Source organism: Antechinus flavipes, chromosome 1, assembly GCF_016432865.1.
Source record: "Antechinus flavipes isolate AdamAnt ecotype Samford, QLD, Australia chromosome 1, AdamAnt_v2, whole genome shotgun sequence".
Classification (NCBI taxonomy): Eukaryota; Metazoa; Chordata; class Mammalia; order Dasyuromorphia; family Dasyuridae; genus Antechinus; species Antechinus flavipes.
Genome location: NC_067398.1, coordinates 1,757,881 through 1,775,083, shown reverse-complemented (window position 1 = coordinate 1,775,083; position 17,203 = coordinate 1,757,881).

The window sequence follows — 17,203 nt, the reverse complement described above, 5'->3', positions numbered from 1 at the left end:
CACGTGCATCAGAATTAATCATTGTATATTCTTGTTATTGCAGTGTATAATGATCTCGGTTCTGCTCATTTCACTCAGCATCAGTTTATGTAAGTCTCTCCAGGCCTTTCTGAAATCAGCCTAGTCATTTCTTAGAGAAAAATAATATTCCATAACATACATATACCATCACTTATTCAGCCATTCTCCAATGGATGGGCATCCACTCAGTTTCCATTTCCTGGCCACTACAAAAAGGACTGCCACAGACATTTTTGCACATGTGGGTCCCTTTCCCTTCTTTAAGATCTCTTTGGGATTTAAACCCAATAATAACACTGCTGGATCAAAGGGTATGTACAGTTTGATCAGCCTCAACTATTTTGAGAAAGTTGTACAATTTTTCATAACCTCCTGTCAGCATTGTCCTTGGTACTGACTATAGGTTCTACACACTCTGTCATGTAATATGAGTTAAAAAAAAGTCCTGATCTAGCAAGCTATACTTGAAGGGGCAGTGTGTGTGTGTGTGTGTGTTGTTCATGCTAATTAGCAAACATATATCTTACAATACAATAATACAATTGGAATCTTGGAAAAACCCCTAACAGATGGGTGTCCCATAGCCCACCACTTGTGGGCAGTAACTACACAGGGCTTCCTGCCTGGAGGAGACATGACGGCTAATAATGAAGAAGAATAAGACCTTAAAAGGAATGTTGTTTACTTTTCAATATATGCTTCAATAAAACCTTCTCTATTTTTAATTGATACTCATTTTTCTTCTTCTAGTCATTATTCTACCCCAAATTAAGATTTTCTGAGGAGTTTGTTGGTGAGTAAAGAAATTGTGTAAAATGTAAAGCTTGTGCTCTCACTCCTTGTGGCAGTTTCATTTTAAATAAATGTACTACAAAGTAATAATTTATACATTCTTGATGGTTTTCAATTTGGTAGATTGTGAAGAGAAGAAAAACAAGGATTGATCTGAAAGAATATGCATGTATGTGTGAATATATATGTGAGTGATACGTACATATACACAATTATGTATATGCACACACAGGAACTGTCTCACTCAGCAGAATTTTATTCCAGCAGAAGTAATTAGGTCATAAAATATGGGACTTATTACAAAGCCACAGCCTCATCCCTGAAATAAAATAGGACACTTTCATCAGAGGAAATTTAATCAAGACCTCTCTTCAATGTCTGGCTTGATGGGAGAAATTAACTCCTCATAAAAAGTTTTTAATAAACAGACAGATGCTGCAGTACTAGTGCTTTCCATATTCCCTCCCCCCCACCAAACACATTACCACAAACCCTATTCTCAAAGTATCATAAAGGGTCATGTTGCAATATTTCACCAACTTTATGAAGCCATATCATGACTTCAATGTTTCTTAATTAGGATGCAAGGAGAAGCATGAACTCTACTGAGCAAAGCCCTATTCAAATAGGCATGATTGCTACTGTTTCTCCTTGGGATGCCTGGAGTCCAGAATAATCAGATTCCATGATTGATGGCCAATATCAGCTGTGCTGTATTCTACTTGCAACTTTTATGGAAACATTTACCGTAGTGCACAATAAGCTTAGAGGAGAAAGGCTTGGGCAATGGGCAGATTTGGTTATTGTTTCAGTAACAGGATGAGACAAGCCCTCCAGTTCTTATTCTTCAAACCCAAAGTGCATTGATTCACATCATTTATCTGGCTGGGTTATCCATACTGATTAAATTTACCTGTAACTGTAAAATTTCAAATTTCAACTTTGCTCACATTGGATTTCTTTTCAGAAATAATATTTACATTTCCTTTCAATTTCAATTGAAGTTTCCCATGTGTCTTGGGAACAACAGGTTTGTTTGTTTGAGGTTCAACCATAAGCTTCCAAGAAAACTTAAGGGTTGCAAAGGATTATTAAAAATAGAAACAATGCAATGAATCATACAAAATCAAAACTTTTGATTAGACTTTGAAAACTCTACATCAAAACTGAGTACCAGCTTACCTACTCAATTTTTTCTCGATCATTAATCTCTAAGGTGCTTTCCAGGTCTGACAAAGTATGATGATGCAGCATCCAGGTGATAGAGTGAATAAAGTACCAGGCCTGGGGCCAAGAAAATCTAAATTCAAATCTGGCCTTAGACATTTACTAGATGTGTGACTCTCTGTCTTACTCAATTTTCTCATCCATAAAAGGGGGATAATAATAGTATCTACCTCCCAGGTTTTTTGTGAGGAGCGAATGAGATAATGTAAAGTATGTAGCACTGTGCTTGGCCCATAGTAAATGCTATATAAATGTTAACTACTATTAATATTACTTTCTCAAAGAGTCCATTTCCTTTAAGATGCATTGCTATGTTTTACATTCTCTAATTCCCCTAATACTCACTTAGATGAGTATTTTCCTCAAAGTCTTTTCTCACATCTGGAAGTTCTCTTCCCTAGTGATCACTTGCCAATGTCTAAACTAACTCTATGTTCCACTTTAGACTTCCCTGAGAGTATGAGTTCACATGCATTTCCTGATCTGTACAACCAGTCATTTCAGCACATACTGTCATGGAATAATGAATTAATTTTGATTAATCTTTAGTGTCTTCAGTGAATTCTTTTAAAAAGAGAAAACAAAAGTTGGAATGTCATTGGAAGTTACCTACTTTTTCATATAAGCAAAAATAAGGTTATAGAAGGACCCTTACACTTGAGATGAGGAAGTCCTACATTTAGCCAATGTTAGCTATATAACCAAGGATGAGTCAATTTCTCTGTAATTCAGATTCTATATATTCCAAAAAGGAACATAGTACCTATTTTACTGGAATCACTGGTATATTTTGAGAATCACAAGATAATATTTGCAATGTTTTTTGTAAATATTAAGATATATAAATCAGAATTATTATTATCTCATATTTCTTATTTCATTTTATGGGTTTCATATAGAATAAGTACTGGGACAAATTATTACTTCATTATTATTATTTTAGATTTAATGTTCTACAGATTACACAAGTGATTAAAATAAGTACATTTTATATAAAAAAATTAGAATATAAAACAATCTTCTGTAGCCCCACTAAAAGTATCATCTGTACAACTCCAGTAACAGAATCATTGAAATGAATAATTTGAAATGCCATTGTGCTATAAGACATGATCAGCAAGATGCTCTCTTAAGAATCTGGAAGACTTACTTTAACTGATGCAAAATGAGATTAGCAGAACCAAGAGAACATTTTATATGATAACAGTAGTATTGTATGATGATTAACTATAAAGGCCAGTTTTTTTTTTTTCATTATAGCTTTTTATCGACAAAACATATAATTGGGTAATTTTTCAACATTGACCCTTGCAAAAACTTCTGTTCCAACTTTTCCCTTCCTTCCCTCCACCCCCTCCCCTAGATGGCAGATAATCCCATATGTGTTAAATATATTAAAGTATATGTTAAATAACATATATATATATATATATACATATATATGTATACACATACATACATACACATATGTATACAGTTGTCTTGCTACACAAGAAAAATCAGATTCAGAAAGAAGGTAAAAATAACTTGGGAAGAAAAATAGAAATAATGCCAGTTATTTTTAAAAATACAATGATCTAAGACAATTCTGAAGGACTCATGATGAACAATTCTATCCATCTTCAGAGGGAAAAAACCAGAGTCTGAATGCAGATCAAAGCACATTTTTCCTTTACTTTTCTTGGTGTTTTTGTTTGTTTTCTTTCACAACATGACTAATATAGAAATAGGTTTTGCATAACTGCCCATGTATATCAAATTGCTTGCTTTCTCAATGAAGGTTAGGGGAAGGAGAGATAAAAATTTTAACTCATAATTTTAAAATGAAAGTTAAGAATCATATTATATGTAGCAAGGGAAAAACAAAATATTAATAAGTTTAAAAGTAATGATTCATTAATAAAAAATAAATCAATTAATATTTGTTAAGTGATCACCATGTGTCAGACTTTGTACTTTGTGCTGAGGATGCAAAGAAAGGCAAAAGACAGTCTCTTTCAAGAAACTCACAATCTAATGAGGGAGACTAATTAGCAAATAACTATGTGCAAACAAGATAGATAGATAGGCATAGATATATATACAGGGTATGGTAAAGTTACTTTCAGAAGGAAGGCATTAACATTATGGGGAATCAAAAAGTGCATCCTGAAGAAAATGGTACTTTAGCTGAGACTGGATGGAAGCTGGGAATTCAGGAGGTAAAGATGAGGAGGGAGAGTATTCCAGGGATGGGGACAGAAAATGAAAATACTAAGAGTTGGGAGACAGAGTAGCCTATTTGAAGAACAGTGAAGAAGTCAGTGTCGCTGGATGGCAGCATACATGGAAGAGAATAAGGTGGAGAAACAGTGGAGATGCAAAGAGGATTATAAGAGGCCTTTAAAAATCAAATATAGGATTTTATATTTGATCCTAGAAGTGAAAGATATCCCCTAAAGTTAATTGCGTGAAGGAAGGGTGATAGAATTGAACCTGTGCTTTAGGAAAATAGATTTGATAGTTGAATAGAGGATGGATTAGAGTTGGTCTCCCTAAGCAGACCTCCAGAAATAATCCAGGATTGAGATGTTTAGGCTCTGCACCATGGTGGCAACTATGTCAAAAGAAAGAAGGGCTGTATATGAAAAATTTGTGAAGCTAGAAATGATAAGACTTGACAACCAATTGGATATGGGCGTGGAAAGTAAGTGAGGAATTGAGGATAACATGATTGGGATCTTGGGTGATGGGAAGGATGTTGTTATATTCAACAGTAATAGGGAAATTCAAGGAAAATATAATGATTTACTGGGCATGTTAAGGTTAAATTGACTATATTTTGAAATATTTTCATTCCAAATAGCTTGAAGATTACATTGAGATATCCAAGTATTGTTCTTATTATGTACAAATGTTATTACAATTACATTTTCTATGTAGCTAATAAAATTTGGATGTCTTTATTTCATCTTCCACTATTTGTAATAACAAGTCAGTTCCTTGGTGCATGACTGATATACAAACTCCTTAGGGTTCTAGGGTTTCCCCTGTGTGTTTGGGAGGGATCATTTTAAACTATTGTCTTAATTATCTATTCCTTTGTGTTCACCCCAATATCAATGATCAATTATAGTTAGTATTTCCTTCATATTTATTGACCCAGCTATTATCATTCCCAATGTCATTTAGCCAATTATGCTAAAGATATTTATTTTTGCATAAAGATATTTATTCTACAAAGAATTTTCTCCATCCAATTCACCTCTAAATGTAGCATAGTTAATAGAGGAATTACTGTCCCTCCCTCTTGGTTGTTTTCCATTGACTGCTATGATAGATCAAGGAAATCAGTTAGGACTTTTTCCCCAATCTTGGCTATCTGAATTCTGACTCTTCAGTCGTTGGGTGGCTCACTCTCTTGACCTTTTGAACCTCACAAGAACCCCCTTCCTCTAAAAACAGGAAAAAAATAGGCACAAGGAGGCAAATAACGGGCCATATTCATGATCCATAGATTCACCCAGATAGAGAGTACCTGAGGCCCCTTTCTATCTGTAGGCTTAAAATGTGTTTTTCTTACTCACATGAGCCAAGCATGAAAAAGAAAAAGCCTCTTTTTGTCTGGTTCATGCATTTGTAATAAACAATCCACTTCTTCTTCATCAGCCAAGAGTATCCATTTCTTCAACATATGAAGATCAGAAACAGTTATTGAATAAGCAGACATGATCTGAAACTCATGTAGGAATCGCATGAGCCAATCACACTGTGCATGCTCAGGAGGGGTAAGCTTGGCTCAGCCCCCATTATAGCATTATCTCATTCTTTTTTTTCTTTACCAATGTAGTTCAGATAGAAATGATCCTGGGGAAAAATGTCATCTTCTTACTACTCCTTCATATTTAAGGTTCTAGAATTTTTTTCACATGTAGACAAAATTATTTTATACCTGAATACAAACATTGGGATATGAGCTCATTCTCTGAAAATATACTGAGAATATTCATGAAATATCTTCTATGGAACAAAATAGAACAATAGTGACGATATACATATATGTGCATGTATGCAAGCAATATATATATATACATGTATAAGTATGTATAAATATATAGGTCTGTATATATGTATGTATGTATATACATAGACTTTTCAATATATCCATATATGTGAAAGGAGGAAAATAAAAGGTCATTGGTAACTTTGGAGGGAATAATTTCTGTTGAATAATGAAGTTAGTAACATAGAGTCAGAGAAAAGGAAGTGGAGCCATGTATTATAGATGATTTTCTCAAGGCGTTTAGCTACAAAAAAAGAAGAGTAATATGAGATGATAGTTAACAGAAATGGATAAATCAAATGAGAAATTTTAAGGATAGAGGAGACATGGATATGTTTGTAGAAAGTAATGAAGTAGCCAGGAAAGAGAGAAATTGATGATAAGTGAAAAAGTGGGACTAATACAAGATTAAATGGAATGAGATCATTTTTTTTTCAGTTAAAATTGGAAGGGAACAGATTAGGTTTATTATCTCACAATGGGTCACCTCATTATGTGAGATGAGGGTGAAGGAAGAAATAGTGGCAGTAAATATCTGGGAGATGTAAGTTGAGAAGAAAGGGAATGGGTTCAATTTTTAAGTGGTAAATGAGGAAAGATTCTCAGCTGTGATTGTGAAGGGTTAAAAGTAACTATTCAAGGTTTGAGAAGGATTGAAAACATTTACAAAAACTACTAAGGTGAGTGGGATAGTGAGTCAATTAGTGATGTAGAAAAAATTGCCTTATGTAACTGAGGGTCCAATTGAGATTAACATGAATTTGAATTGGATCCCATCAGTGTGATTTTGTGATATTTCTATAGCTTTGTTCAGCAGCAATACGATCAGGGAATAAGGGACTCAAGAAAAATGGAGTTAGATTGATTCACTAAGACTCATGGTAGAGAAGAGAGAAGAGTATAATCTGAAAGTAGAATAGTTTGGTCCCTACTATCTCATTTTTTCTCATCTTTTTTATGAGATTAAGATAGAAACAGTCCAAGGACTAGACATTATCATTCTATTATTCTTTTCTGTCTTATGTTCCACAGACTATTGTACATGTGTACAGAGTGATTGCTTCTTAGAGTTGAAAATCATTCAGATGAAAGTTTCTTTCCTGTAGGATTCCTGGAAACATCTTTGGAACAACTCAAGTATCGGGCCCAAAGACAGGAATGACACACAACTAGCTCATTCCCTCCCCCACAACTCATTTCTTCCATTCAGACTCTCTTGTTTGAGCACAGCATTCCACAGAGCTTGAAAATTCTGAGGGTTAGTTTGGCAGCAGCCATTAAAACTGTTACTCTTAAGTTTTAGTAGAGCAGTAGTATGAGCAGGCACTGGAGGCAACTGTTCTATCTATACTTTAGTTTAAAAACTGAATTCTAGAGCACACTCTGGGTTTTGTATTTCTACTATGGGAGCTGGTCCTCTGTATGTAAAGAGTAATCTCCTCTCCTTTTGCGTTTCATGATTTATGAATTAGTCTATCTCTCAGGCATGTTGTTAAGATGAAATGAATATATATGTATATTATATATTCATATTATCTATGTACTTATTAAAACATGAATATATTACATAATTATATGTAATAATGTTTCATATATACTTATGCACACACCCATATGGAGATAGATAGATAGATAGATGGGATACTTTTCAAATCTCACAATACTATGTACTAGATATCTCAAAATCTTACACTAAGACTTTGGGGGCAGCCTGTAAATACTGGATATCACTTATCATTATTTTGAAGTTAAATAAGAATATTATTATTGTAATTTCTTGTCATGGCTAGAATGATGGTTCAGAAGTCACCAAAGTTAGTTGACTGAGGGAGTGACCAGGACAAATTGGATGGTAGTAGTTTTAGCTGAAATCCTATCAGTTTTACAGAAAGCTTGACCAAAGACAAATTCTATGAGGCAGATGGTCCAATTGGTGCAATAAAAACTAACAAAGGGTATCAAAGAACAACAGGTACCGATAATAATCAGTGCCAGGGGATATGAGTGCAGGGGAGGGCCTGTCCGAACTGCAGGCAAGAAGAACGTTGCAGAGAAGAGTCCAATGACCATCTGGTCGCATATGTGACATGATGGAGAGCAGGCTCTCGCGTGGCTCTCCCTCTCTTCCTCCATCTCTGCTGTAGTTAGGCCGCAGTGATTTCAGATAGCTGGAACTGATACTTGGACTGGGATGAGACTTAATACATCTCAGTCTGCATCTTTCCCACAGCTCCAAGGACCATTCTGGAATCATTGCTCTAGCCAGTGTTCAGTGGCTGTTATGTGGTTGTAACCATATCCTTTTCCCATCCTCACATACCCATTTCTTCTTCATTCTGCGCCAAGAAAATTTCATGACATCATATGGACTAACCATATTCCGGTGCAAATGGAGTGTTCTTGTTGTTTAGTCCTTCAGTATAATTGCGTGGAACCTGGCACATCAACACTGTACATGGGGTTTTCTTGGCAAAGACACTAGAGTTGTTTGACATTTCCTTCTCCAAAGGATTAAGGCAAAAAGAAGTTAAGTATTTGTCCAGGGTCACACAGTTGGGGAGTGTCTGAAGTCAGACTGGAATTCAGAGCTTCCTGACATGTACTACAGGCTCGACCGTATAGTGCCTCCTACCTGGCATGTGGGCATCCAAAAACTGAGGGTGAGACAAATATGGAGAGGGTTATTAACCCACTGTGTGACAGAATTAGGGTCCCAAAGGAGCCTGGCAGATTGGAACATTAGGAGGAACATGAAAAAGTAAACAATTAGAGAGAAATGCAAAAGTTTACCCTTGATTTTCCAAACATTTAATCAAGCAGCACTTATTTGTTAAATATTTACTGTGTGCCAAGTATTATGGTGAGCACTGTGGAAAAAAGGAAGCCAAAATCACAGAAACAATTTCTACTCTCAAGGAGCTTACATGCTAATAAGGGAAGAACCATGTGAATTGGTAGATCCATGATGTTACAGATGTGGAATAGCAGGCTTTAAATGGCCTATCATGTTATAGGAAGGGGAGGGTGTTCTGCTTAGAGTGTTGAATTTTAAGAAGGACATTGTTACCCAGGAGAGCATCCAGAGGAGGTCAAAGACATTAATGAAAGGCCTGGGTGTCCATGACACATAATGATCTGCAGAAGGAACTGGATTTTTTGCCTGGAGAAGATTCGTGAGAGCTAATGTGAGGAGTCTGAAAGACTGTCCTGTGGAATAAGGCCATGGCTTGTCTCTTTTACTGCCATAGTGCAGAACCAAGACATCCACTGATAGATGGTGCAAAGAGCCTGCTCAACCTTCAGCTAGAGAATGAAGAGGAAAACCCTGGAATATCTTTGCCAACAACAATTGCAAGTCCGGCAACACAGAATGGGACAAGACTGAAATGATTGAACAGCAGCAACCAATCAGTAACCTCCTGACAGGCTCAGTGCTCACAGGAGGAATGGACTGCCTTGAGCAACAGTCAATCCCCTTTCCTGGGGAATCTCTAAGTGTAGGTTAGAGAAAAATTTTGGTCAGGCATAAAGTGGGACTGGATGGTTCCCTGTAGGAGATACGTTCCAACTTGGAATTTCTGTAATTCTGCCAGTAGATTGCGAGGGAGGGCATGTGCAATGGTAGAAACCTGGAGCCTGGACAGCTGGGTCTCTATGCAACTAAAGCCAAAATATCAAGTGACGTATAAAAGGAGAGAGCTTGATGGAGCTTAGTCACTATTCTACTTGTCCAGAAACTTGGCTACTTACAATGTCACTGAAATAAAGGATTGGGATTTTGGCTGGCTCTGATCCATAGTTTGGAAGCAAGGGTGAGATCCAAACCCTTATAATCTGGAAAGATGGAAGATTAAATAGCTAACCCTGGCTTGTTAGGAGTCCATCAGATCAAGTACATGGTAAAGAACCCAAATTTCTAGGCCAATCTTTTGGCAGATTTCAGAAAGATGTGGGTGGATAAGAAAAAGTTGAAAAGTTAACCATCTGACCAAAAACCAAGCTAATTCCATATAAAACAATGTTTCACAAATTAAATGATAATGAGATCTTTAAGACAAGAAATCAGCATTCTATTGAGATTCTAACTCTATACAAAAGGATGATTTGGCTGCTGGAGACCAAGAGGAAATGCTTAATTTACAACTGGGATTCAAATCAAACTTTTCTTTAATGATAAAAAAACCAATAACTATCTTATTTCTTCTAATTAATTTTATTTTCTATAACAAATGAACCAATACTAGACAGAATTATTAACAATTTTCTTAAGGAATCCTAAAATTAGATTATGTTGGGCCAAAGTGGCTTGTGCACTCTCCTTTAGGATATGGATCCACATGTCAGCACTTTTTGTGAACCAGAGCTTTGGTCCATTGCACACTCAGCCAGCATTACTTTGGATCATTTCCATGGCATACAGGAGTTCAGCTTTGGAAAGCCAAGCCATCGTGCAGTATTTATTAAGCATTTATTCTATGCTAAATCACAGGAAAGCAAAATCATGGCCCTGCCCTCAAGGGCTCCTTTTCTGTTGTGAGAGAGGTTCAGTAAACAACTAGACATGTGCAAGATAAATGCAGAGCAGATGGAAGGCCCTCTGAGAATGGAAGGCACTGGGGAAGCAACTCAAAAAAACCACTCTACATGGAGTGATAAGAAAGACAGACTGATAAGCAGGAAGAATCACCTTTACATACATACATTAGGGATCCTATTTTCCACCTGTTTTTGACAGTATCAGTGTGGGAAATTAGCACCATATGCCCAGGGCTTCTGGGACAGTCAGTCCCAGGTGATTATTCAGTCCCTGTCCTGGGTCCTGGTACCACCTGAGTAACTCATGATTAATAGATGGACAGAAACAGTGATTCTCTCAATATAATCCATGAACATTTCCCATTGTTCAGGGGCCCTGTTCTTTGCAAGGCACGTCAGAGCTTCTGATGGATGAAAGAGCCAGCAGGAGAGTGACACGTCTGACCCACCCCTTTCCCCTGCAGAGCTGTTAGCCCAGCTGCTAGTCAGACAGCACGCAGGGCTCTGAGCTGCTCCCCTGCCATACAGGTGTTTCTGCTCTGAGTACTGGGGAAGGGCACAGGGATGCCCAGCCTCTCTGGGTATGTGGGCAGCTCATGTGCTCTGCTTTCAGGAAGGCAACAAAGACCTCCTCCTTCCCGCAGTGAAGTATTGAGTATCAATGACAATGTTAATTATCCCTAACACAGATAATTCCCAAACTATCATCACCGTGCACATGGGCTTATATTGTCACATTAAAGCACTCTGGTACCCAGTGCATCTTGACTCCATAGAACTTGGAGCTTGTCACTGCCAACAGTTCAGAACTAGGAATCTTAAGCTCCTCTGAACCAGACAATGGAACAGCCAAACTGATTGGTTCTCAGAACAATCAGAGAACCCAAAGCACAGGGGTCTAGAGACATCAGATGTTCTGGACCACCCTCTTAGTACTGAGTGTAGGGTTTGAGCTGAGTATGAATTCAGTCCAGCCTTAAGAACCTAATAATCAGGGATTTCCTGACCTAAATATCCAACCAGAAATCTTCCCACTTCTCCCACTGGCTCCCTAGACTTTGCTGTAACTGAGGAGACACTGATGCTACTTTCTCTTCTCCCAACTTCACTGACATATGAGAGGCTCACTCAATTGGTTCTGTTCTCGTGTTCTGGATAGAAAAGTTCTACTTCCTGTTCTCCTTACTTTTTTATTTAAGTCACAATCCCTTGAGGTAAGCATACTTCCTCTCTCTTCCTCTTACCCATCTCTACCTGGTTTAGCTCTAATCTTAGTCATTCTGCTTTCCACTGTTCCCATTGGAACTTCACCTCTATCAACATACCCCGCTTCTTCTTCATTCCACAATATTTCCTAATAGATATCTGGCTCTCTCCCAACATACCTCCTATCTAACCACCCTACTCCAGTGTCTACCACGGTGATAAGTAAATGCATGCTGACTGATCTCCCTCTCTTACTTTGAGGTGGACTTTGCTATATTACATCTTCCTAGATGAATCTGTCCCTCCTTCCCCATTTCTGTTAGGGACATAGCATCTTTGTAGTGACCAGTTTTGGGAATACTGAAATCCCTCCTTGATTTCCCCAGTTTCACATACACACACACACACACACACACACACACACACACACTTAATAACCAATAAGATGCTTCATCTGATCAGTTATACTCTACATCATGTCTTACATACATCCCCTTCTCTCTACTCCAGTGTGCCATCATGGGTCAGTTTCATTATCTCTCACATGACTAAGTGCTTCTTGCCGGATATTTCTGCCCCTGGTCTTCTCTTCACTAACTGCTCTCCCACAGGATTTCCAAATCCATCTTTCTGAAACCTAGGTCTGCCCATATCCCAACTCTACTTAAGAGTTTTCAATGGCTCCATCTCACTTCTAGAGTAAATAAAGCTCCTCAGTCCAGTCTTTAAAGCCCCTTACAATTTGTTTCCAAACTACAAGAACAAGTAAAAGTTACAAAACGGACAATTTAGGCTTAATATCAAGCAGCAAAAAAATCCACAAATTCCCTAAAAGTTAGAACTAGCTGAAAGTGAAATGGGCTATCTTGGGAGGTAGTTATAAGCACTGGAGGCCTTTGAGAAGAGGCTGAATGACTGCTTCCCTAGGATATTATGGAAGTCTCTTGCAGGTACAGTTTAACTCCAGTGACCACTAAAGTCTATTCTGACCCTCCAGGAATTTGCTGTTGAATTCCTCATCCTTATCCTCACACTTCATGTTCCAGAGAGAAGAGCTGAGTAGAAGCTCCCGAACTTTGCAGTTGTAGTGCTTGTCCCTTTGCATTTGAGCACAGCATTCCCTTATGCCAAATCAGAATGGTTCCTCTCTGAACCTGAAAATCTCCATCCTGCCTCAAGGCCCGGATCCCTTCAGTAGCCTCTGGCAGACATGATCTAAGCAATCCTCTCTCTCCCCCATATTCCCTCTCTCTAATAGCCCCAGTTTAATAACTTAGGGCTGGGTTGTATTTCCAAGGGAAGTGGAAATGTTTTGAGGGCAGAATCTGCCTGGTCTGTTTTTTGATGAACCAAATGTACAACAGGCATTCATCAACTCTTGCTCAATGGAAGTAGCTGAACTGGGGGCTTGGATTCTATCTCAGAATGAACAAACAGCAATAAAAACTGAACCTCATTGAGTAGAGAATAAGACCCCAGTTCAACACCCAAATACCCTTCTCTTTCCTTATTAGTCCTAGACACCCACTGTCATTAGACTACCCAGACTGATGATAGCCCTAGTGAAACCCTCACCTGGGCACTTGGAATGCATCCTGTCCCCCTGCCTAGGAATGGACATAGAAGATTTAGTTCTAACTAGCCATGAAAGGCTCCATGGAATGATAAGAGACTCAATCATGCTTGAAAGTCATCAGTTCTCTCTCGGAAGGCACATAGTTTGATGGGTACTCTGGAATTGTTTTAGATCACTGTCTTAATCAGAGTTGATCATCATTACAATATTGCTTTTATGGTGTATGTTCTCCTGGTTCTGCTCAATTCGCTTTCTCTACTTTATATATGTCTTCTAAGTTATTCCCATCATTTCTTTTTAGGTAACAGTACTTACTCCATCACAATCACATGCCCCAACTTGTTCAGTCATTCTCTAATTACTGGAGATCCCTTCAATTTTCAATTCTTTGTCACCATGGGTCCTTCTTTTTCTTTGGTCTCTCTGGGATATGGACCTACTAATGGTATTGCCAGGTCAAAGGGTATGCAGAGTTTAATGATCCTTTAGGCAAACTTCCAAATTGTTCGTCAGAATACTTGGATCAGTTTATGACGCCAGCAACAGCACATTAGGGTCACTAATTTTTTTCATATTTCCTCCAGCATTTGTCATTTTCCTTTCCTTTGTGTTAGCCAATAAAAGAAGCCTAAAATGGTACCTCAGAGTTGTTTTAATTTGCATTTCTTGTAGCATAGTAATATTCCATTACAATCATATACCACAGCTTGTTCAGCCAACCACCACTTGATAGACATCCCCACAATTTCCAGTTCTTTGCAACCACAAAAAAGCTGTTAGAATTATTTTAGAGCATACAAGTTTTTTTTTTTTCCTTTTTCTCTTACTCATCTTGGGAAACAAGCCTAATAGTGGTATTGCTGATTTAAAGGATATAGGTATAAGATATATGTGTATGACTGTATGTGTATATGTGTGTACATATGTATATATGTATACACAGACATATGTATACATTTCTGTGTATATATGTATTTATATGCCGTGTATGAACCACACATCACATGTACATATTGTGTGCATATAAACATGTATGTATATGCGTGTATGAATTTATAAATAACCTGGAATTTTGAATAAATATGCAAAATTACAGATTGTTTGGATCTCCATAATGGTTGGATCAATTTACAGTTCCACCAACAATGACTTTTTTCACATGTCTATTATACATATCTAAATTAATTACAAGAGACATATCAAAGAAGACATGATGGGCATCCAGAGAAAGAATTGATAAATAGAGGTATGTATAGAATGGTTTTATATCAACATACATATTTTGTGTCTAATGGTAGCCATCACTAGAGTAGGCTGGAAAGATGTAAAAAAGCAGAGAAATGTTACATGTTAAATTTATTATATATTTTAAAATAATAGTAAGTTGTACATAATAGATTTCAGTTGCATGCATAATGATCGTTTTTTTTTCCTATTCTGTTAAAGAAATGCTTGTTTAATTTTTTTAAGTTCAGATAAAATTAATTGAATTCCTTAAAATTCTTTAATCAATAGTGATTGAGGATTTTTCTCCTGTGAAAAGCTATCTTTAGATAGCTTTGATTTCTTATTCTGAAAACTGCTTATTCATATCCTTTGACCATTTATCAATTGGGGAGTGAATCTTCTTTTTACAAATTTGGTTCAGTCCACTAAGTGAGATATGAAGCTTATATTACAGGAATTTACTGTAAAAGTTATATACCAATTTCTTTCTCATGTTGGTTATGCTGATTTTATTTGTACAAAAACTTTTTAAAGTTTTTTTAAAGTTTTTATATGTACATTCATTTTTTAAAAACACATTTCCTTATGAATCATATTGAGAGAGGAAAATCAGAATGAAATAGAAAATCTATGAGAGGAAACAACAGAGAAGAAAAGGGGGGAAAATGAACATAGCATGTGTTGATTTACATTCAGTCTCCTTAATTTTTTTTCTGGATGTAAATAGGATTTTTCACGCAAAGGTTATTGGGATTGCCAGCAGTTGAGAAGAACCAAGTCTTTCATAGTTAATCAACACACAATCTTGCTGTTACTGTGTACAATGTATACATGGTTCTGCTTGTTTCACTCAGAACCAGTTTGTGTAAATCCTTCAAGGCCTTTCTAAAATCAACTTGTTCTTCATTTTTATAGAACAATAATATTCTATTACTTTCATATACCACAACTTATCCAATCAATCCTCAACTGATGGGCACCTACTCATTTTCTAATTCTTTGTCATCACAAAAAGAGTTGCTAACAACATTTTTGCACAATTGGATCCTTTTCTCTCATTTATAATTTCCATGGGATATAGACCCGGTAGTGGCTCTGCTGGATCAAAGAATATGCACAGTTTTATAGCCTTTTGGACATAGTTCCAAATTGTTCTCCAGAATGGTTGGATCATTTCACAACTCTATCAACCATCCATGTTGTTCCAGTTTTTCCACATTTCCTCCAACACTTGTCATTACCTTTTTCTGTCATTTTAGTCAATCTAAGAGGTATGAGGTGATACCTCAGAGTTGTGTTAATTTGCATTTCTCTAAACAATAGTGACATAGAGCATTTTTTCACATGATTATAGATAGCTTTAATTTCTTCATCTGAAAATTGTTCATATCCTTTCATCATTTATCAATTGGCAATGACTTCCATTCTCATAAATTTGACACAGTTCTTTTATATTTTAGAAATGAGGCCTTTCTCAGAAATATCAGCTGTAAAAAAATCCCAAGCATTGTGCTTCCCCTTTAATCTTGTTTGTCTTAGTTTTACTTGTGCAGAACTTTTTAAAATTTAATGTAATCAAGGTAGTCCATGTTGCTTACCATAATTTTCTCTACTTTTTCTTTGGCCATAATTTTTCTTCCTTCTCCAAAGATGTGAGAGAGAAACTATCTCTTGTTCTCAATATCATCCTTTATACCTAAATTATATACCAATTTTCATTTTCTTTTGGCATGGGGTATGAAATGTAGTTCTGTGTCAAGTTTCCCATCAATTTTTGTCAAATAGTGAAATAGTTTTATAGCCCCAGGCAAGGAGACAGACTGTGAAGGAGACAATAAAGACTTTTGGACTTTATCTCTGGCTATTCTCCTGGTGATTACTCAACTGAAATGAAGGCTAGTCAAAAGACCTCCAGAAAAACCAGAACATTACATTTTTTTACTTAAATGACCATTGATTTTTTTCATAAATCTACTACTATTTATTATATCAATGGGTATTTTTATTTTCAATTTTATTAACCTCTCCTTTGACTTTCAGGGTTTCTATTCTAATGCTTAATTGCAGATTTTTCTTGTGTCTTTTTCTTGCATTTTTAGTTGTTTGCTCAATCAATTGATCTGCTCTTTAATTTACGTAAATGCTTAGGGATATAAATTTTGATATACTGTTTCATTGTCATATTTAAGAAAATTGTTGATTTTTTTTCTATAATTTATTATTTGACTAACTTATTCTATAAGATTAGAATATTTACTTTTCAGTTAATTTGTAATCAATGCTTTACAGCTTTTCTGTAATGAAATTTTATTGCATAATAGTCCCCAAAGAGTGAATTTAATACATATATGTTTCTGTATTTACTTGTGGGATTTTATGCCCTAGTATGTGGGTATACTATTGAGGAAAAATATATACTTTCTGTTATCATTCAATTTTCTGTGAATGTCTATCATATTTAACTTAAATATCCAGTTTTTCACCTCAAAAGTTAAATACCATTGTTCTAGGTAGGTTATTCTTGGTTGTAATCTTAGTTCCTTTGCCTTGCAAAATATCATATTCCAAGCTCTCTC